We start from the raw sequence: 24,377 nt of genomic DNA on the forward strand, positions 1-24,377 counted from the left end.
TATCACATTTTTTTTCTTGGTACATTTCAGAGAATCAAGAACTGTAATAACTTTATCATATTACAGTTAAAAAATTCTTACATAGTAGGACTAAGAGTATTAATATTGTCAGAGACTTAAATATGGAAATAGGGTATTAATCACGTTTCATGTAAATTGCAAAATGTAGGCTATTGAGTGAGATTAGAAGTTATCTCATGATAAAAGCACTCTATCAGAAAAGAACATTCTCTTAAGTAATTTTTGTCTTCATGTAAGTATTTTGTACTATTGTTTTCTAATAAGTCATCTGTCATTCAAATAGAAAAGTCCTCGATCTGCGAAATGAGGGGTTAGCATGGGACTAGAGGGCTTAAGGATGTTCAAATGACATCTGAGATTATCTCTGAGGTGCATCAGAGGCAGTGGAGCAGAGGAGATTTTGCAGAATGCCAGCTGAAAACCTGGTCCTTGTTTTCTGCAGGAATGCAGGTTGTATGCTCTCAAGCCAATGTTTTCCATTTTCTTGCCACTTGCATCCTTCTTTTACCTCACTTATGTCTCCCTGTGTCTAAAATGCCAACATCCTCATGGTCTCCAGAGACTGAAGCCCCTCTTCTCCTGAGGTGAGCAGTGCTGCTTTTGTCACTGCTCAGGGCAGCAGCAGCCTGTGTGGGGAGTAGGTCCTTGCTGAGGGATGACCCAAGATTCTGGCGCTCTGATCCCTGTCATGCAGGAGTTGAGCCAGCTGGAGGCAGTTTCCTGTGCCTCACTTTACAATGGTAGAATGAATCTCTGTTAAAAGGTGGGCAGCTTAATGGTATTCCAGGAGTTACAGACTTGTTAGTCCCCCAACAGTTACAGGGGTTGTTTCTTCTCTGTTGTCTGCTGTGGAGGAATGGAGCTCTGACCTTCTTGCCTGGAAATGTTTAGCTAAGCTTTCCTTCTTTGGTGCACCTTAACTCCCTCTGAGCCTTTTTGTGCAGCTTCTTTTTTGATAAAAGTAATCTTTCAGGAATCACATGCAAATCAGCTCTCCAGGGGACTTGCAAGAGTACCCGGAAATCCTTGCTTTTGTTATCCCTGTTTTGGCAGCACTGCTGTAGGATGCCCTCCCACTATGCCATTTAGAAGCAAAAGTTCATTTTTATTGGATTCTCCAGATCAACAGCTTCCAAGGTTTATTGAAGTATTTTGAAATCCTCTTGAAAAGTGTGGTATACCATTTGCTTTGAAGGAAAAATCTATTCTAGTTTTGTACTGTCTGGTAGAAAAAAATGTTTGCTTTTTCCATCTCTGAATGCACCCAGCCATTCTGTAGCTAAAAAAGCTGAAGTATCATTTTTGTCTGTGTGTTTTTTGTCTTTGCAGATCTGCTGTCCAAACCAGCATGCTGTGTTATGCCAATCCAATGCCTTGTCAGGGAGGCAGACAGCTGCAGTTAGAACACAAGGCTTTTGTGTTCCACCCACCCTCTCATCTCTCAAGTTTTATTCCACTTCTTTGAGCAGTGGACACACTCCTGCCAGTCTCAATGTTTTAATTTAATTTGGACTCAGACTATATAAAATTGAACAGATGTCTGAAAGCAGTGAAGAGAAGACCACAAAATGAACCACATGCTCAGCTTCATTTAAACCAAGCAGTGCTGTACTTTTTTGGCCCCATTGCCACAAAGATCACATGTGACTTGGAGGTGTATGACAAGAGGATCCAACATGGGGAGAGGAGGTAAGGAGACTGGAATTGAACCCAATTTTCTTTGTTATGTATTTTTGAGGTATGTTTTCAAGACTGGGTGTTTCTTCATCTTCTACAGTTACCAGCGCTCATTTCTCCAAAGCAAAGTAAAGATTATATTTCCCAATAAATTCAAAAAATATTAAAGAAAAGAGTAAAATCTCTTCCACAGAAAATATTTTTCAACTCTTGCCCCTAAAAGAAAACTTGACATTATTTTCAGTGGTCATAAAAAGTGCTGGTTTCCAAGAAATTCCTGGAAACACAGGGTGGTAGTTCCATCTAGTAGGCAGGCCAGGAATTCCATGGCACAAAATTTCACTGCCTAAAATAATCCATTCCTCAGAAGATAAGTTGAACAAATTAACCTGAAATACTGAACTTTAAAAACCATTTTATTTTTGAAGATATTTATCAGTATTTTTCCCCTCAAGATAATGTAATAAATGTGATTATTTACATAATTTTTTGAAAAGTTTTCATGGTTGTGACATGATAGTGATATTCACATGTGATATCATGCCTTAGGATTGAGCCAATTCATGCAGAAGGTATGTCTGCATGAATGCCTCCGGTAGATACATTTTCTTACCACTATCTAAACTGATGAAGAAATACATGCTCTAAAGGACTTATTAATCCTATGATTTGTAGGATTATTACTAACAACATTAGATTAAGTTTACAGGCTTTAAAGGTATTGTGTTTTGCAAATAAAGCTTTTGTTTTAGGAGTCAGAGTTTTCATGTGATGGGCAGTTCTCTGGTTTTCCACCCACTTGTACCTTGATGTCTTTCAATCATAGTACCCTTCAGATGAAGCAAAGTGTGTAAATGGTAATACCATTGTAAAGGTAGTAGGTGAAAAAATTGAGACTAAAGCTGGATTTGAAGTTGATTGTCTTTAATTTCTCGGTAGTTCACTCTCATTGATATACAGTCTCTTTTCTTATAATTCCTGCAGTAGTTACCATTGATGGAGACATATTTATCCTGTATCATAATCTTTTCTTTCATACTGAAGCCTTTAAAATTGTTCAGTTGAAAACTTTAAAAGCTTTTGTTGGAGAAGTTTATTACATGTACATCTGGAAAGAAAATTGAAAAAAGCACTGAAACTGAAATTTCAGAATTAAATGCATCATCTTGGAAAGCAACATAAATGGATACTCTTTACAGGAGCACTTCTACATGTACATTTTCATTATATTCATATACATGGGTATAAAGTAACTGTCGCCCTAAATTAGAAATATCTGAATATGCAACCAATTATTTGCTTTGACTTATGTCGAAAATGTGAGTAGGAGGAGGACACACAAGTCTCAGCAAGGAAAATGAAGATGTGTAGCCATAGATATTGGTCACTTCTGCAAAAGTAATGTCAAATTATATTGGATAGTCAGCCCTAGCAATTGAAAATATCATAGCTTTCTAGATGTGTTACTGGCATCTAAAACCTATCCACTTTTAGATCTCCCAGAAGTTTTATGAAAATGCATGAGAAAGTTTGCTTAAATGACACTCTTCTCAAAGAAATTATGCTTGGGAGTCTGTAGTTTTTTTCAGTATAACATTGAGGAACTGCCACTTCATTAAGAATAGTTTTAAATATGTACATTCTCAGTTATGGACAGTTTTTGCAATTCCCAACCCATAGGCATCATGGAAGGTGGCTTTGTTTATTTTCTTTTGGTTGTTTTACTTACCAGTAGCATTTACACAGTGACTACCCACTCAGTTTGTCCAGTTTCCTAGACAGCACCTGTGAAATTTCTGGAAATCAGTAGGAAAATGCATGAAAAGCATCTGGGAAACTGGGAAGGCACTGGGAAATTTTCTAGGAAGTGCTTAGTAAATTCCTGAAAGTTGAGACAGAATTCCTACAAAACCAGAGGGAGATTATCCAAAAAACACATGGTGGAAAAAACCTGCAGAGAAAGGGGATATTTCCTGAAAAACAAAGTGGTATGGCCTAGAAAGTGGAAGGTAGAAAAAGGAGGAGAGCAGCCAAAGTGAGTAGTTTCAACAACACACTTAAAATTTCTAGGAAGCTGGTTGTGGATTCCCCAAAAGCACACAAGGAAGTGTTATAAAGCAAAGGGGGAATTCCCAGAAATCTTGTGGAAGTGTGGAATATGTGGAAAATTGCCCAGAAAGATAAGGATATTCCTTGAAAGCAGTGGAATGCACTCCTGCAAATAATGAGGTAAATTCCTATGATTTGGGGTGTGGATGGACACTCTTAGAGAGCAGAAGGGGGGGATTTCTAGAAATCATGTGGGAATTTGATGGAAAACAGAGAGGAATTCCAGACAATGACAGGTGGCAACTCATGATACTTTTCAAAGAGAAGCAGAAAACTTGTACCAAACTCTGCAAGTTGCTGATCCTGAGCCTTACAGCACACATGGGTGAAGACTGAAACATATAGAATAGAAAATACTGCAAATATTTTTGTTGGGAAAATCAGATTGCTTCTCTGATAGTGAAAACATCTTTTGAACATATGATTGCAAGGTTTAGATTAGTTCCTGTTAATGGATGATCAATATAGTAAGATTTTTAAATAGTTGCAGTACTTTTTATGATTATCTGTGTTTTGATGAAATTCATCCATTTGGAAGGAAACTGGAAGGTGGCAGCCTTGGGATGATAACTGAAGTGAATCACAAGACTACAGTCAAAAAAGAAGCCATTAAAAATTCAGGAAAAGTGTAAATACTTTGTAGATGTGTGATATTCTTTAAATTATTCCTACCTTTCTTATTATCTGATGATTCTTCTCTTTCAATATCAGTTTGAGCACCAAGATACAGGTCATATTAGATACAGAATTTCTCTTTTCAGTTATGGTAATGTTTTTTCTCATTTTTCAGGTAGTCCTTTGTATCTCATTCATTGCCCCTGTGGCAGAAACCTGAAGCAGCATAAGTTTTGAAAACACTCAGACTCTTCTGTCAAACTGTGTAATTCAGGGCTCTTATTTTTTCATGGAAGAATAATTGAGAATATATTTGCATATTAGATTGCAAAGTAACCAAATCTCTTTAAAGGATATATGCAGTTGAACAGGGTTTCTTGTTTAAGTGTTTGAGTTTTTATCAATAAAATAATGTAAAAATAAGGAACAAAAAAGTGTTCCATTCACAAATCAGTATGGACACCGTAGTGCAAATTTTTGGCTAAAGTTTTGTAGCTGACAGATAAGATTTCAGGACTTTATAATGGCGGCACATATTATAAATACTGCAGTAGGATATGTAAAACAATATTTGCTCTTAGCTGCATGTGTAGGATTCTTTTCTTGGTATATTAAATTGTTTGGAAGTCTCATGTGATTGAAGTACTACAGTTTTAATTCCTAGTTGCTGAAAAGTTGCATTTTACTTTTTTTCAAGGGTTGGTAATCAGGTTTTCTAAAAGCCATTTTTAATGCATTCAATGGAAGAGGCTTTAAGCTAAATCCATATTTACTTAGGCCTTGATTTGAAATCACTGTATTTTTGTACATTTTTTAAAATGAATATGTTTTGAAAGCTTGAAGTTTTGTTGTAGTGTCATGGGTTTAAACACAATACTGACAATATTTGTGGCTGGTCAATTGTCCTTTGCCTTCTGTCCATAAAATACTGAGTGCATTGGGGTTCTAGGTCATTGCTACAGCTGGAACATTGCAATTAATTTTATATAGTTATTACATTAGGAGAAACTAAACTCAGAGAGAACAAAATCATTATGTTCTCCCTTTTATTAATATTAGCGGACATATCTTGTAATGGAGTTGTGTCAGGATGGAGATCTTAAAAAAATGCTTTGTGGTAAAGTGCATTTTACAGAAAATGAGACACATCATTCAAAGCCTTGCTGCAGCAATAGTGTGTCTGAAGAAAACCTATAATTACGTTCCTCTATTTCTCCCATATGTTCATTTATTTTGAGTGTTCATACATTTAAAAACAGTTACTGATTGATATTTTATCTATTATTTAGTTCATAGGATAAAAATAATCCAGTAAAGGAAAAGTAAAATGCACTACATGAATGCTTTCTTAGAACTTTATTTTTCTTACAGATGCAATATGTGCTGCCATTTTCTTTTATTTCTCTTTCTTCACCAGCTATGGTGATTACTGTGTGGTTATTTCTTAACTTGCAATTGTTTGCATTATAACTTTAGCTTAGTTCAGTTATTTTATGTACAGTGTATTACAGGAGGCAAAAAAGCAGAAGTGGATTGTTCCTGATACTTCCTAACAGCACATGTTACATTTAGGGTTCAGTAAACATCAGCATTTTCATCCACCATGCAGAACTATTGCAATTCTGCACAGTCCAAAACAGAGTTAACCTATCCAGAAAAAAAATTAGATTTTGTAGCTGATGCAGAACTTGGAATTCTTGATTTTTTTAGCAAAGAAATTATTAACCTCTTTGTTACACATAGTGCTTTTAGGAACCCTTCCTTTCCCTCTCTTTCCAGAGAGATCTATGGCATTATGGAATGGTGCCTTTTAGATAGCCTTGTTTCTTCTGGGCCCTCATCAAAGGGCAAAACCCCTTGATTGGTTTAGTATATAAAAATGAATTTCAAGTATGAAAATATGGGCAAATTTGGTAAATAGATAAGATACACACTGCTTTTTTTTTTGTTGGAGGATGTTAGATGATCTGATTTTAAACGACTGAACCATTATGTACTTTTGCCTTTCTTACAGGATTGTGGTGAGGAATGAGATTTCAAAATTTGAAATTCTTATATGACTCCTTGGAAGAAGTGAGGAAGATGGTTTTTGTTAGGCTGCCACTAGTTTAGAGTAAAATACATGGGAACTGCTCAAAGAAATTAATCAAAAGATTTTAAAATGTTTCTGTCAGAGGATATTTACTGTAACTGATAATGTTTTATTTCTTACTCTGTATTGGCAGGTATTGTTTGCAGAGATCTAAAACTGGAGAACATTTTAGTTAAAAGCAGTGACATCAGTGAAGTAAGTGAAGTGAAATTAAGCATAAAGGTAAAATGACAATTGTAGCAGTTTGGCTTCAAGAATAATTTTTAATATCCAGATATTACTGAGAGATCTGACTTTGATACCTATTAGTAGGTTTTGAAATTAGTTACTAAATGGTGTTATTAGGGGGAAAAAAGTCATTTGGAAGCTAAGAGCCACTGTTGAAAAGAGATTTTTTAAAATGGTGACTACATTTCTTGTGCAATTAAAAAAAAATTTCCTCAAACTAACCATACCTTGTTCATCCAGATCAATATTTTCATAGTCCCTAGCCATTAGTTACAGGAAGCCAGCAGATACTGGCTGGATTCTTTTGATATTAATAAATATTTGCTACCTAAACACAATGTTTCATATGCTTACATCTTCTTTTGTATTGAAGAAAATAGTCTTTGATGCTTTATAAACCATGCATTAATTGTGCATCACTAATTTGCTATTTTAGTAGTAGCTACTGTTAAAATGTGGGCATCATCTTGTACAACTGAATTGTTGGATCAGGAATTTACTATCTGGGATAGAAGACTCCAGGCTGAGAAGCATTTTAGACACTGAAGTGGGCAACTCAGTAATTTACAATGGATAAATCCAGACTGCAAAACTCTGTTTTCTGTTTCTTAGACCTGTATACTTTTATATAATCTCATCTTATTTAAGAAACGTCATTGTGGATTTCTGTGTACCCTTCAGTTTGGGGCAGTGTGTGCCTTTCTTCCTGAAAATGCCAGAGATAAGTAAGCCACTGTTGAATTTTCTGTCTTTTCCACAGGTTTTCTATCCTTTCAGTTTCCATCAATTGAAACCACCATGGCCAGCTGTTCTTTTGTCATGGCCTTGCCTTACATACCCATTTGGAAGAGCAACTAGCACACTGTCATCTCTCCTGCAAGGTGCAGGCATTTTTTCTGTGTTCTATCCTGTGCATGTGGTCTGATCTGTCCTCACTTTGCTTGTTCCTTTCATTTTAGAGGAGAATAACTCCTGAATGACTTTAATGGGAGAAGTGGAAAACACAGAACCAAGCCCCAAAGCTGGTGTGGCCAGCAGCCATTAAAGTGACTACAGGAAAAGAGAGGTCCATCACACAATATGAGATAAAAAAACCAGCTAGAAACAACGTTTAAGTACTTCAGACTTTCAGGCTTGAGGCAGCAAATGTTATATATATGTCAAGCTAAGGTTCACAGCCTCCTATTCTTGGCTATGAGAATGTCTTCCTGGATCTTTATGGTATTCTGTTTTTAGGCAGGATATGCAGTCAGAATTACGGGATAAATCCAGACGTGGCTTGCTCCTGGTGAAAGAGGTTCTTCCATATGGCACACAGGTACGTGGCACAGGTGCATACTGGCATGGGCTGAGGTGAGATTTTGTTGATATGTATAGAAAGACCTTCTTTTTCAAGCCACCTCTCAGTATCAGGACATCCCTTACTGAACTAATGATATCTTCAGATGTATATATTGTCTCACAGACTGATATGAAAAATATAAAATGTTGAAGAATTTGACTTCTCCATGTATTACACTTGAATACGGCTTTACATACAGGATGAAACCTATCTTGTTTTAAAAAAAATCAACATTTTTTCCCCACCTTTGAAATATCCTCTTCATGAACAGTTGATGAGTAGTACCTTTTTGGTAAGACTTTTAACTCTGTATCACTCTGGTGGTAACCTCTCTCTGATGACATAGAGCTACTTTGTGACTGATGTGCTGCAGAAAAATATAAGAATCTCCAGCTAAACAGTGGGAATAAATAATAACCAATTTTTTTTAGACAATTTCCATCCCAAAAATGTGCCTAGCCCAGTGTATGGAACTGATTAATATTTGATGTTGAAATGGAAGTTGAAAAACCCCCAATACCACAAAGGCAGGTAATTATGATGTAGCCTGCCCAAAGGACATGCTTTCCAGGCCTTTTCCCTTGTCTATTTAGGCAATAAAAACTTTGCTTATCCACAACATAAAAGATTTGTAACCTTTTCTGATTTATACTACATGCTGTAATATACTTCACTCAATTATCCAACATAGCATTCATTTTTTTAATTCTGTGGAGTCTTTTCCTCAACAGTTTATACCATCAAATTTCACAGCTTACTCATAACAAACCAAAGCAAAAAAGAAATCCTTTTTAGGGGAAGATAATTAGTCCTTCCAACATTCTTATTTATTAAATACTAGTAGCATTTAATAGTCTTTAAGTGAGGGGTTTGTACAGGATAAAATTACTCTCCAATTTACCAATCAAGACAGAGAGTCCCATCGCTGCAAGGGGCCCTGAGTTGTTTGATTTATTTCTCTGTCCGAAGGAAGAAGCAGCTGTACTGAGGTAATTTCTGATGAGTATTTGTGCAAAGTGTACTTAAAGACCTCCAGTAATGGAAACTCCATAATCCTCCCAGGCACTCTTCTCTGATGCTTCATTATCCTCCTAGAAATTTTTCCTGCTCTCTGCCCTGAACCTTCAGTTTGACAATCAGCTTAAACTTATACCTGCAGGCCATGATCTAATCACTTTTTTTTCATTACAAAGTTCCAGTTAACTCACCTGCAGCCACATAATTGCTCTATCTGACCTAAGGGAGGTGGTGGAATCCTATGCGTGGGAAAAGGAAAAGGGTGGAACTGTAGTTCACATTTTCAGACTGCTATTTGCTCCCCTGTCCAGCACAGATATGAAGAACAGGTAGGCACTTTCCTATTCTCAGCTGTTATTTCACTTCTCTCTTGCTCTCTCATTCTTTAACGAGGACAGACAACTACAAAACCTGCCTTGACACAGCCTTCCACTTTGACAAACAAGTTACAACTATTTTTTGAGAAGTATTTTTTATGGACCTGTGCATTGCTCCTGTGATATTTCAATGTATTAAATTATTACATTAAACACAATAATTTGAATTACAAAATAATTTGAGGAAAACATTATCAAAATCCTTACTAAAATAGAGATGCATGACATTTTATGTTCCTCTGGTAACTCCAAAGCCTGGCAGCCTGTGCTGCATGGAGATTTGCTCCTGACAGGTGCATAATGTCTCACCTCTTTGTTTTCTTCTAGGTGCCTATTAATTGCAGTATTTTGCTGGGGGTTAAAATTAATGGGATATTTATATAATTCTTTGATGCTAGACTTTCTACTCTCTTACAGATAGATACCGTGATTGCCTTTTTCAGTTTTCAAGTATTTTATCTGCCTTCCACTAATGGTTCTTGAAGAGCTAATAGCTCTGAAAAGTCTTGTCACTTTTAAAGTACTCCAGAATGAATTTTATTGGTTATGGCTGATTTTAAAATTTCCAGCTCAAGTACTAGCTAACCTTTCTCTTCTCTGTAAAAGACTGAGGTCTTGCCCCTCCGTCATTGATATTGATTGGACTATCCACTGCTTGCACTTGACATTTTGGTTAAAATTGATGCAAGAAGACATTAAATACATTTGCCTTCTAAGCGTCATCAATCAGTTGCCTTCTTGGTTGAATACAACACCGATGTCTTTATTCACTGTCTTCCCACCATTAGTATTCTTATAGATTATTTCATTTGGAGTTACGTCCCTTGCTAGTTGCTCCTTGTTTTTTCTTTCTGATTTTGCCCCTCTATGCTTATGTTTTCCTGTTGGTCTTATTTTCATTTTTTGTATCCTCCCTTGTTCTGTATGAGACTCATGGAAATTCAAAATTTAATCAGACTGGTTTAGTAACAAAGAAAAGATATAAAAGTAATAATAAATTCCTGAGGTGGTAGTTTTATTTTGTATAGGATATGTATTTAAGAATATAAATGCATATAGTTTTGTAAGTTTTCCCAGTATGTTAATAGCATGAATTACTGATCGTTTAAAATATTATCAACATAATTGATTAAAAATGAGTCCCTACAGCAGGTTTGGCCAGTTTGACGATATTAATGGTTAGAATTTCCTTCAAAATCTTATTTACCAGTTATGGCATCATAAAACTATTAAGTTAACCATTTCAAGATGCTTGTCATAATAATTAGATATTTGAAGCTTGGTGCCTTCCTAAGACATAAAAAAATCTGAGGTCACAGTTCAACAGGCTTTTCTGATTTGGTGGGACAGCACCAAGTAAAATATTCACTGTCAGTCTCCCCTCCCATTGTGTGAAGGTTTTTATATTTTGTTCCTTCCTGGGACTTAGTATGTCAGCTCCTTTGATTCTGGAATTAAAAACCACAGATCTTGCTGTGAACTCCACCACGTTTCCCATGATGCAGCAGCTAAAATCTCACTGAGATGGCCCCAAAGCAGCATCTTTCTGACATGTGACTGAAATAATATCAAGTGAATTGTGAATAGGTTCTAATTTGTGAATTTTAATCTGGGACTGAAATAGTGGGTTTGAAAATTTTTATTTGAGAGTATTTTGGCACAAATTTTGTACATCATCTTTGTTCAAGAAAACAGAGTGTTTGTGTTTTGCAAACCCTCTCTGTTCTTATTGCTACCTTTATTTCTGGTAGAAGACCAAGTTCGTGTGATGTCTTGCAGTACTTTAAGTCAGTGTGTTATGAATGCTGCTTTAATAACTTACTGTGGAGAAGAAGAGTACTAAGTTTAATCACACAGCTAATGTCACAATGTCACCACCCTCTTAACAGCTAAATGATAAAAGTGAGGACACATCAGCATGAATTGTTAAGGCCTGTACATTATTCATTTAAACATCTGCTGTTGGTTCCTCTTTACATATGGGAATAAATTATACCACATCAGCACATTCTTCGTGCTTTGTGTTTGAGCATTTAAAAGTTTTTTTTTCTATTATTAATACTATTTTTTCTGCTTGGTTGGCAGCCCATGAAGTTATCTGTGCCTCTGACTACAGCCAACAGTGAGACATTTGGAGCACAGGTGTCATTATGTACATGCTGTAAGTAGCTTGTAAAAGTCATATAAAATGTACAGACCCATTTATAATACAAGTAGTTACAGTTTTGCACCGAAATAAAAAATAAGCCTGTGTGCTAAATCTCCACAAAATAATGAGCTTTTATAATTGCTTGTATGTAAACAATAAAAGTTTCTATGGAAAATTAGGTAAATGATACAGTTCAAAATTAAAAATTGAGTACTTGATTTATGGACCACTAAATAATCTGGAAATAACAGATTATTACAGTGAAACACCATAAAATCAAACTGAGAGTTTAGGCCTCTCTTTTTCGTTGTTTTCTGGATCTATAAATGAGGATTGAGTAGTTAAATTACAGATTATTGGTCAAATTTTGACATGGATCACACAAACTGTGTGATTCCTTCCTGTGCAAGGCCTTTCTCCTCCATCTCTGATTGTGGTAACTGTTTAACTCTGGAACTCTGTTCCAGGGCTGCCAGGTATACCTGGACAGGTAACTATATGTCTTGGAAATTTACTAGTTAGCTAGAAGAAAATGAAACTTTACATTTGTAAGGCTACATGGGTATTTATATTGAAGTCTTTCATCATTTAGAACGCTTGTCTCAGCTACAAAGTAATTATTCCTCCTTGAAAAATCTTAGCCCACCTATACTAGCTAAAAAATATGAAAAGACACCCCAGTAATTGAAAATTAATTCTTGTAAAGGATGTAAATTATTGTGCATATGATGCAGCTAAAATGTCACATTTTTTTCAGGCATGCTTTTCTGTCGTAACACATTTGCACATTTTTTCTCCCCACTTTGTGTTTTTCTTCTCTCAGTTACCACCAGATAATGCTTTAATGCCAATGTTTTGGAACACCACAACCATGATTTAATTGGTTATTAGTTCTGTTCTTTGATTGCTTTGCTTCTGTTGCATACAGCTGATTTATTTTATAGCCTAAGACTTTGTACATGGAATGTGGATACAGACACAGTTTCACAACCTCCTCTTTTCTGGATTTTCTTAGTTTGATTTTTCCTTCCATTTTATTTTGGTTCCTCAGCTTCTTTTCTGTACAATTACCTCACTTTTGTTCTTGTGTCAGCACAATGAAGTGCTCATAGCTTCATTGCCTTTATTTTTATTCATCTTTTTATTTCTAAAATCCATGTGTACAATTTATGCTGATACAGATTGAGTTTTATTGTTGTACTTCATGATATTAATGTCTGCATCATAGTAGGATTTGTACAACATAGTAGAATATATTATAAAATGTTTGGTAGAACTGGGGTGGTTTGACTGGCTAATAAGAATCCGGAGCTGTGCCTGCAATCAGCACAATTCACAGCTCAGAACTTGTAAAATTCAGAGCAGTGAACTATGTTGATTGCAGTCGGAGCTTAGAACTTCTGACCTTCTTCCTTAATTAGCAATATAAATATTTCTTAAAATTAGCATTTTGTAATCACAACAGTGTCAGAACAAAGTAGCATTAATTCACCCCTTGTTGTGTTGACTACCCAAGAATGAAAACACCGTGTATGAATTAATAGAATGCAATTCACACTCCTTTTTATTGCTTAATTTGAAAACAGTAATACAAAAGCCCTAAGATCATCTTCTGATTTTAATTCTGCTTTTGCAAATTGCTTTTCTTCCCACCCTGAATAATAGCTTGTGCTCCTCTAATGGGCTTAAGGATACTGTTAGAGACATTATTGCTACCAGCCCTGCTTTGACCCTTCCTGGCTCCAGCTGATGCTTCCCTGCTAAGTTCCCTGGTGCCCCGGTTCCCTTGGCCATGCAGGTGGCATATTCCACATAGGTGCCAGGGCTGTTATTGCCACCACAGACTCTGCCTGCACCTACATGGGGGACACAAGCCCAAGGTGACTCTAGAACTCTGTTAATGCTCAGAGTTTCCTCTGCACAGTGGGGCAAAGCCAGCCTGGTGGATTTTTATGTGCAATTTAAAGTGTACTCTACACTTCTCATTTAATTTCTATCTTAACACATACTAATGGAAGCATCCACAATAGTAACCAGCAGAAAAGAGAATCCATTAAAATACAGAAGTGTGCCAGCACATTGAAGGATTAGAGCAGCTCTGCCTGTCACGCTCTGAGAGTGTGGCCCATGTTCTGCTGTCTAATAGGAAAGGGTCAGGGGATTCTTTTTCCTGGGCTATCTGCACTATTGGATTTCTTCCTCATTCTTCCAAGTGTGCTCTGGCCCCCACAGTAGTTCTCAAAAACCTTTGTGCAACCTGAAGAAGCCTGGGATGCCTAATAAATTACTTCCTGCATGACAGCAGTAAGAAACCTATTAAGAAGGTGTGGTAATTCTTGTTCCTTTCTAAAGGCACAGAAAATTTCTTCACAGATTTTCAAGGTGCCATGTGATATGTTTCACCTGTTTAACTTGATTTCTTCAGCTGAAGTTATCTGTTGTCTGTCACTGCCTTGGTCTGGAGAGAATTTAGTCCTATCTGTGCATAGCAGAATAATGGGCATTGTCATCAACCAATACTTAGGATATCATGTCCTGAAATGAATGCATTCTGCCCCTTTTCTGTTCCTTAAATTGAGTTCCATGTGAATTTAAGTCCTGAGGGAGACTGGGAAGGAGAACTGGAGGATAAAAGAAAACAACAATTTTCGTCAAAGATATTTTAAGATTAAAAGTTTTGGGGATATCCACCAAAATACTAATTTTATGTTTTACCTTAAAAATTAAAACCATGTGAATGAAAAAACACAGTATTTTGCTTTGATATAAAGTGACAGGCATCCTTCACCAGGATGTGACAGGTACATTTTTCAGTACCTACTTCTGTGTTTTGGGAATAGAACTAAAAAAATTATTTGTTGCAAATAATTTATTTGATGAATAACAAGCTTCTTTTGTTTTGTTTCTTTGTTTTAAATGGTCACAAAAAGTGAAAGTATATGCTATGTAATTCTTGCAAGTCAGTTGCACATGAATAGTATGATGTAAAATCTATTAGGAATTTAATCTTTGTTAGTTTTGACTGAAAACACAGACCACATGATATGGTTTTCCATTCTATGTGATTAGTTAAACACAGATCAATACTTACTTTCAAAGTCTATTCTCTAATAATCATTTAGAGTTGATGTTTCAGGTTAATACTCCTGCTGTTACATAGTCAGAGAAACCAAATACTAAGTGTCTGATACTGAAACTTTTTTTATAAGAATACACTTGATTTTAGTTTAATGTATATTTCCCTTTTTAATTTAATTCTTTCCACATCTTTAAGAATACAGTCAGTGTAAAGGAAGCAGGTGACACTGAAAGATTAAATTGAACATACAGATACCACATTTATTCAGATATTTTACTCAAAAAACCAGAAAATAGATACAGAGCAAGAATGCAGCTGAGGTATGTTTTTATGAACATATGTACTCTTAATATGGACACTTATGGGTAGGTCTTCACATTTTTCTGACATTTCTTTTTTATTATCCTATTTCTACTGATAAATAACTTTGGATGAGTCTAAACAAGGCAACAGCCACACTACCACGGGTAAAGGAAATACACCTAAATAGGAGAAAAAAGGAGTGAAGAATTGAAAAATGTTGCTTTGGTTCTCCCAGTATTTTCTGCTTTATTTTTTTGTTCTTAAAAATATGTCTTTTGGAGCAGTAAAAGGATATTTTCTATAATTTTCTGTAATTTTCTACAAATCAGAATTGCTTTAATATATTCTTACTCTATGAAGAATAGCACACTAGACTGAGACTGGAACACATTTTATAGGTTTTAAGAATTGAGATCTGAGTTCAAAACAGCAGTACAGTTGACTTTAGGGATACAAGAACATACTATGTGTGATTAATCTGACTTATCTAAAAAAAGCTACAGAATAAAAGCCTACAGAATCAAAGTATCTAGTAATTCTTCTAATACATCCATGACTTTTGTTTGAACTAAATCCTGTTATTAGAAAGACAGCTGATTGGGACTCCAGTGTCAAAATTGAGAGTGGTCTGTTTTGTCTTGTGCCTGTTGTTTCAGTTCTTGTGACTGCTATTAACTCACTAGTCTAAAAACTTTGGCCCATGAACTACTGATGGTTCTTATCAATGCAATATAGTGGTTGTTAGTACAGAATTGTTGAAGTTTGATGGAAGCTATTACTTGGATGTGGAATCAAAAGAAATGATAAGTACACAGTATTTGCTGTAAACATTATTTCTGAGATAGAAACACTGCACACAATGGCAGCAAGTTAACCAAGGGATTTGGGTAGGTGAATTAGGGAGTAGCAAAATACTGTATGTGTTCAGTTTTATATTTCCTAGCTGATACTTCAGTTGTTTTTTGGTAAACCTTTGGCTGCTACTTAAAAATCCATAGAATAGCACTTACCTTTTACCTCTATAAATACCTAGTGACAGAGATTAAATCACCTCTTAACCTCATAACCTTTTTCCTTTAAATCTCTCTGAGAGACACATTTTTAGAACTTGAGTCACTTTTGTAGAGTTCTCTGAAGTTTTTCCAGTCCTGCCAACTTTTTTGATTTCAGAGTGATCCCATAACACACAGTTTTTGCCTTGCTGTGAAAAATAGTAGGTATTCATGCACTGACCCTAATTTTCTTGTGCCTTTTATAGCAAGCTTGGAAGAAAAGCTTTTGACCCAATAAGAAGGGAAGATCTCTGCTTTGAAAAATTTGATCTGGGAAACAATTACCAAGGCTGGTAAGTACACAATGCTCTCACAGAATAAATGTTGGCTACATTGCAATGAATCCCACAATTACAGTAGTTGAGATATTTTTCCTAGCTTTTAAGTAGTACATGTTTCCTGAAAAGCAAAATTGATGTTAAAAATAAATTGATATAAATGATATTGTTAACCAATTTCATAGCACTGTGAGAAGAAAGATCTACTGTATTAAAGCATAGAGTTAAAAATGTGTCGTAGAAACGAGAGGTTTAAAGTCATGGTTTTTGTTCCTAGAAGAACAAGTTGTGAAACTACTTCTGAAAGTTGATGCTGTTCACCAAATCACAGCTAATGAATTTCTTGATAACCAGTGGGTAGCTGAATTTTGAAGAGATGCAATTTCTTTCCCTGCTATTGTACCTCTAACTTTTATGGTACATAAAATTGCTGTATTGCCTCAGTGGAACCCAGTAGGTTGGAAAATTTGAAAAAATGCAGTCTAAGCAACATAACACTTGTTAGGGTTCTGATCCAAAGCTCCAAAATCCATTAGCATGTTTTGCTTGTATCCCATGGGCTTCTGATAAACACGTTAACTAAGAGAATTTTTACACTGTATTCCGTGCTCAAACCAACTTTACCTGGTTTCCTATAGATTTTGACATAATATGGAAGTATGGGTTTGGGTCAGGTTTGATTAATTCAATTATAAAACATCTTTTTTCTTAATTAAAAAAGAAAAAAAAGAACTTTGAGCTACACGGCGATTCTGAAGACAGGAGAAATGTAGTGCTGGAAGAGGTCCCAGCTTGCTGGCTGGGCTGCACATCCTGTCACTGTGAGAATACTGAACTTTCAGCTGTCTCATGAAACACTTGTGCTATTTTGTAGTTGAAATCAAAGGAGAGGGAACAGACATAACTGCTACTTAAAGATAACCCATGATAGAAAACCCTAATTTCTTCCCTAGCTGGCTTCTGTACCATTTAGAAACAGAAATGTCTGTGAATCACTGCAATGTATTCTGGTATGTGGGAGAATGAATAGTTCTCTCTGTTCAAGATGGAGCACTGGTTTTGCCTCACACCTTCCTCTACAAAAGAACCAGTCTGAAGCTTTCTTCCTTCCTGCTAATTGAGTAGAGCTGAACAGGAAGCTTTTTTCCCAAGGTTTCGTTGCATTCTTGTATGTGGGAGAATAGGCACAACCAAATGTGTAACTTTACAATGGTCTGGAAAACGAGGCAATTTTCATCCAGGTCTGCCCTGCCATACTATGAGTACCACACTGTTCTTGCTTCATGAAAATGAAATATGGAAAACTGCTACCCATGTGATTTCATGACTTCCGCTCTTGTATATTCATGGGTCTTGAGAAAAATTTCCATATGAATATCATTGCATGTAACAAGCCTTTCCTATAGTTCATAGTAAACCATTCCTTCTCTCCACACTACACAACATTTCAGACACAGTAGATTTTAACTTGCAATAATGTTTTTCTTTCATGAAGTAGGTAGCAGATTGGTTATCTTATCTACAAAATACCTATAAATGCAACCCTGTATTAGTTGGTTTCCATTTGTACTTCCACAGTAAATGTGCAACAACTTTAAGCATTGGTTTCAATGCAGAACAGTATTTTAGATTTTTTCATCAAGGTTGAATGGTTTCTAAATGTTGAGAGGTGGTCATGATAGGCTGATGACAGAATTCCCTCATGCCAGGGAATGCACTCTGAGGTCTACAGATATCCTTGGGTCACAAACCATCAGAAATGAGCTCTGGAAATACACTGAAGCCATTTTTACCTCCAGCTGATCTGACAGTTTTAGCTGCTTTCTTAAGGGACAGTTTTCTGGATGAGATAGTGCTTCAGACAGTGATTTTGACTTCATACTTCAGCCTTTCCTGTGGGTGATCAGCCGGTTTGGTCTATTACTCAACCCTTTGTGCCTCCCACTGGGCACCAAAAAGGGCTGTCATGGTTTAACCCCAACTGGCACCTCAGCACCACACAGCCAACTCGCTCCTATAAAAATTTACTCAGCTCCAGTAGGCAGATGGTGAAGGAGAATCTTCTCCTGTGCCATACCTTCCACATGCCATCTGCATGTTCCATCTGAAGCCCCCAGTTGCTTTATTGGCATTCTCCCATGATGCTTCTGGTTTTCACATATATTACATATTGCAGTGTTAAATGCTTTTCCAGTTCTAGTTATCTAAATTTTATAAAACTTAAACTTACTAAAACTTAAAAATAACTTATACTTAACAGAACTTAAACTTAACCTAGGTTTTTAGAAGACCATAAAAATATGAAATGGGGACTTCAAGTGACACCTAAAGTGAAAAGAATATGCCAGATTCTTAAAGAAATTATCCTGAAATTATCCTAATAACCCGGTTTTCAGACCTATGGAACACCTGTGGCTCCCTCCTTACTTCAGCAGGAGTTGCAGATACTCAGTACCCTTGAAAATCAGGACACCAGTTTGTACTTCATGCTTGTGCCTTCACAGCCTCTGTGATTTTACAATAGCCAGATGGGGAACATGAAAGTGCATTATCATGTAGAGAATTCTGCGTGTAAAAAAATTAACCCCTTGGAGCCATGTGACACATGAGCTTCTGCAAAGGAGAAAAATCCATTTGGCACCACAGTCTCCCACCAGGAAATCCCTACCACCTGTACCAAAAATTTATGAAGTCACAAGTCATTCTCTGTGATTGAAACTGGCATTTCAAACATAGGTGCAGCAATTTATATTCCGGAACAATAATTTAACAATAAAAATTTTAAATTTAAAAGTTACGATGTTCTTACAGCCAAACAAATGACCTCAAGCTCAATTCAAGTTAGTGGCTACCTCTGGAGGTTTATGTGTTGTCAGTTTGAGACCATATAGAGTTTTGGCCGGGGGCTATGCCAAGGGTTGATGATTAATTATTTACCAGAAATACTAATTAATGCAGTCCTGTTACTGGTTTTGATTATTCTGATCTCTGTACCAGCTAAAACTTTTCCAGACCTGTTTAACTTTTTACATCTGCTGAAAAGTTAGAGCCAAATAGATGATAAGATAGCAGAATATTTTTAGGTTTCTAAGAAACACAAGGACTTTGTTACCACTATGTGGTATCTCTGCATTATCTACACAGAACATTACATATACAATTAGTATAATATTTGTGAAACATAGAGTAAATCTAATTTTGCAATAAATATATTTATGGATACATATACTTTGGTTTGATATTATAATTTCCAATTACTTTAAGCTACATTCAAAAAATAATCTCTATTCCATTTTCTACCTATATATTGTATGGATTGTAGTGATTTTAACTATGTTTTTATATATATTATATATATATTTATATATTTTTAATATATACTATATTATTATATATGTACTCAACTATACAATTAACTATAATGATTTTAACTATAAGAATATTCTACCCCATTTTCTCTACTTCTCACCTTGACAGTTTGATATTTTTTTAGCTCTGGTTAAATGGAAGTTGGTGTTTGCTTTCAGACAGAGGAGTAGTTTAATTATTTTTCTTCTCCTGTTTTGATTTTTAGTTCTATCAGAAGAACTTTTGAACGCATTGATTGTGAGATCTGATTTAAAATTCTGTATTATTGCTGTGATTTTTGGTGAAATTTACAGGTATGTAAGTGTGCTTTACTGAAGAAGAAAAGTAAGACCCTAAAATATAAAATTTACATGTACAGCATGTGAGATTTCTTGTTTCTTTTCTGATTGACTTTTGAAAGGAAGCCAGATGCCTAAAGCTCAAATTCTCTTGTGTCTGAACTGCAGCTCCAGTTTAGCGAAATGCTTGTGTATCTGTTCTGCAAATTATTTAAGCGCATTTCCAAAAGTATGTGAGGACTTGAAAAATTTGACACAATGAAGTACTGAGATCCCTAAGGATGCTTAACAATTCTGAGAAGAAATCTGCTTAGAGTCTCACTTCCCCATCCTAAATTTTCTCAGCTCTCTGGATTTGGATCTTTTGTGCATCTGCACCTCTATACCCTGGCGGTTCTGAGCAGTCTGGAGCAGAGTCAATTTATTGTTTTTAATTCCAGAGTTACATTGGGCTTGTTTTGAGACTCTAAGGCTTCTCTACACATCAAGACTTTTTGCTTTCTCAACTTTCCAATAGTATCAGAGGTATTTTTACTATTTTCAGGCATCTTATTCTTCCATTTACTGTGTATCATAACTAATTTGAAGGTTTTTCTCTTTGCCTCTACAACATTTTAATTCTTTCAGTGGAACAATTAATGTAGTCTCAATGTCTAATTATCATAAATCAAGATTTTTCCAGTTCTGTTTTCTGCTCTTAGTGTTAGCTAGATTTTTCCCCCTGAATTGATAACTGAATTATTGTCCCCTAAGATATCTATATAAAATTTTCCAGAGTAACGCATTGAACAGTTCTTGCAAATGATCACTTCAACGAGTCCTTCTCCTTGGTGTTTTAAAATTGTATATGTCAGTGAGATACACAGAATATGGGTGTTCATCAGGCTTCAACCTTTGTATGTTCCATGTGTTCATGGAGAAAATACTTTATTCCATTCTCTAAGAGTAGCTGGTTGTCTCTTCATTTTTGTCTTGAATCCTGCTAAAGTTTGCTTACTAAAAATTGAGTAGAAAAAAACAGTTGAAATGAAAAAAAAAAAGAAACATGAACAACATAATCTGTCAATTAGTGACCCCCAGGCCTATTACCCACAGTTGGTGCCAGGTGTTGATGAATTAAACCCAACAGGTGTTCAAATGAGCCAACACAGATAATTAACTTAAATGGTCCCATTTTCTTAAAAACTATAGTGAAATAAACCTCCTCTTCTCTTTTATGGGGTATACAATTATCTGGCATTTTGTAAGGCCTAACTCTTTTAAAAAGGCCTAATCTCCAGCTCTGAATTTGTAGGTGCCATTCACTGCACATTTAACTACATAATTGTTCATGCAAAGGAGGTAGTTAAAATGTGTCATCAGTTATGCCCACAGTTGTCATAATTGCAGATGTAAATTGGCTTGTGCAGTAAATGAGGTTGCTTTGCACAATCCAAAGCCACCTTTCTACTGGCTGGGAGTGTTTATGCCTTGGTCATTTGCTACATAAGTTACTTTGCTCTCTGCTTCCAAAAAAAGAAAACCTTTCTAAATACCAGTCCTCATGTAACAGAAAACAAATAATTTGAAATGAGAATTGTGAGCTTAATGAGATAGATGAAAGAGCCTCAGAAACTGTCTCTGTGAACTCTTTCCTTTGCTGGATCTACTGTGTGACCTCAGAAAAATAATATTTCCTGTGTTGCTAGTATGTACTAGTATTTCCTGTTGTACTAGTATGTACAGTCTGGAAAAACTACCTACTAACTACATATCATTAATTAATATTGGAAAAATATATCCCTGCTTTTAGTGACGTGCTCAAAGAGAGTCAGAATATTAATAGTATTAATGCCAAATATTATCTCTTAAAAATAAGTAATTAGACAACTCTAGTTTTCAGAATTGCGTATAAATTTTGCATATAGTATGTGCTTGCCTTTCTTTCCAAACTTTCAGATATGTAATTGCCAGATTTACTGAATAGCCAGGGTAATAAAATCAAAATTATTTCAGATCATTCAGTATGGTCTGAAAAGACAGATGTCTCATCAGTTTAAAAAGAATTGTTCCTTCAGTATCCATGGATTGTTGCACTACCCATTATGGATTAGGCTCAATAAAATGGGAGTGTTGTCTTGGCACATTCTTTTGATCAGTAACCTAAAGAAACCTAAGAAATAGATAGGTGCAGAAATGGGGAGAACCAGGGAGAGTGGAAAGTCTCAGTTATCCTCTGACTCTTTGGGCTTTCTTTTTATTTTTACAGAAAGAGCTAAAATTCCTTCCCAAAAGCACTGAAAAGCACCCTTTCTCAGAAATAGTCCCTGAGGAAGTAGAGATGGTGATGGATCTTTTAAGTAGGAACCCATATCAAAATAGAAAAAAGCCTTAGAAGGTAGAGAAGTTACTTATGGGGTGGTATCATCTATGTTGGTGCTCTCTCTGACAATGATGACAGGAAATGCTATTTAGGGGAGACTATTCAAGCCTGGGTATTTCCTCCCATGTAACACCAAGCCTGGATACTTCCTTTCATTTAGAACCCCAGTATTCAGAAATATCCTTTAGGTTTTGAGAAGATATGTTCCAACATAATCCTGTTAGGTTTCATCATGGCCCTGTTGTCAATGCATATCTCTGATTCCTTGTTGAATATGCCAATGCCATCTGCCTCTGCAGCTGCCCATGGCTGTATGGTCCAGAAATGCACTATTTAATGAGTAAATAAATATTTTTTGTCTTTTCTGTTTTAAAATTATCTCCTACTCTATTATCAAGTGGCCCTTATTTCTAGAAGTACAGGATGTGGCAAAAAAGCTCACATTCACTACTAAGTAAAATCTCAGTCATGCTCCTCATCAGTCACCTTTTCACCAGACTGGTGACTCCAAGATTGCTTTCCTGACTGGTGACTCTAACTGTCAGTTGGATCATACTGAGCATCAGGAAGACCTGCTTTGAATTACTTTTCCCTAGGTGTACAATTTTATTTGTTTTCCCTCTCTTATTTGAACCAGTATTTTCATTGGAGGATGACTAGGGTGTTTAAAAACTTGAATTTCTAACTCTGTATTTAGGAGTGAGATTTTCAGCTGTAAAAGTATCAGACTACTTTCTTTGTTAGTAGTGAATATTATTTGAGTTAGCAGGAGTGTTCAGAGAATGACATTTTTGAAAGTCAAGAAATTATCATTGTACTGAGGAAAAAGTCTTATCTTCTCAGCAGGTATAAATCATTATTATGACCATTACTTAAATCACTGATTCTTATCAATTAAAGATCTGTACCAAGGAGTATTCAGCTGTTTTTCTAGTTTTGTCTTGTTCTCTGAAGAGATAAATCTAATGGCAAAAGATTGAACTTCATCCCATGAAGACCACTGCTCCTGTCCTGGTTGAATTTTAATAACAAAAGAGACCAGAGATACCAAAGAATATATTTTTTGTGAGAGATGAAGATACAAGTCTTCATCTCTTGTTTTTATAATATGAAGATATCATTTTCTATTGTGTTTTCTATTTTGATGAGGTAATATCTGTTATTTTGATTAAGAGGCCTAGTTAGTGAAGTTTAAAATAAAGAAAAATGTCGCTTACATTTGTTAAAGCAAAAAAAGTTTTGTTTCAAAGATTGGATTTAAAATTTAAAGACAAGAAGCTCATCTCTGTGTACTGTAGGAGAGATTTAAAGTTATCTGTTATAATTCTTTTATTTCTGCATGATCTTAGTTTTGCATATTTTATGATATATATAATAGAGTAGAATTACATCAGAATATTATTTTCTAATTGTTCTCTGTTACGATACTTAGTTCATATCTGAATTCTTCCCACCTGTTTAGTGTATTTCTAATGTTGTAGTCTTTATTTTTTTAATTGCACTCCCCTGAAGGTAGATCAGTATCTCTTGTATAAAGGTCAGAGCAGAACCAGTATTTCCATGAAAAGAAGGAATAATTTTACATCTTTGTGGTGTCTTCCATCCAGAAACTGGGAAATAAAGGCCTCCTGAAGTCTGCTGTCTCACTCATAGTCAGACAGACATCATAGGACATCCATTAACTTTGAGCAATTCAAGAGTAAACAACTATTACTTGTGCCAAAATGAGCAAACTCTATAAAGACAGACAAATATATCCCAAAGTGTTTTGTCTTTTTACTTCCCTGAACCCTTTAATCAGAAAGCTTTAGCTTTTCTTTAGCACTGAAGAAAATATTACAGCAGTGTGAACTCCTAACCTGTAAGAAGACATCCACTGACTGTATTTTTGTCAGAGTACAAATTATGGAATTGTCTAAAATGTATGTAATTTATTTGTTTTGTACTAATAGACACCATGCCAGGTAGGCAATTTTCTTTCACAAATCCATTCTGTTGTGTTTTACTTGCTTTTACTTTTTGTTACAAA

The 24,377-nt window shown here is 35.6% G+C and overlaps 1 long non-coding RNA gene across 1 annotated transcript in view; it reads left to right on the forward strand.

The window, feature by feature from the left end:
* Positions 1–7,976: 7,976 nt before the first annotated feature.
* Positions 7,977–24,377, forward strand: part of LOC134550755 (uncharacterized) — a 106,559-nt gene continuing 90,158 nt past the window's right edge. Inside the window, exons 1-3 of the long non-coding RNA XR_010080417.1 lie at positions 7,977–8,060; positions 11,564–11,639; positions 16,268–16,354. This is a non-coding gene — a long non-coding RNA (uncharacterized LOC134550755). The remainder of the gene's footprint in view (positions 8,061–11,563; positions 11,640–16,267; positions 16,355–24,377) is intronic.

This window comes from Prinia subflava, chromosome 5 (genome assembly GCF_021018805.1).
Source record: "Prinia subflava isolate CZ2003 ecotype Zambia chromosome 5, Cam_Psub_1.2, whole genome shotgun sequence".
NCBI classification, from domain to species: domain Eukaryota; kingdom Metazoa; phylum Chordata; class Aves; order Passeriformes; family Cisticolidae; genus Prinia; species Prinia subflava.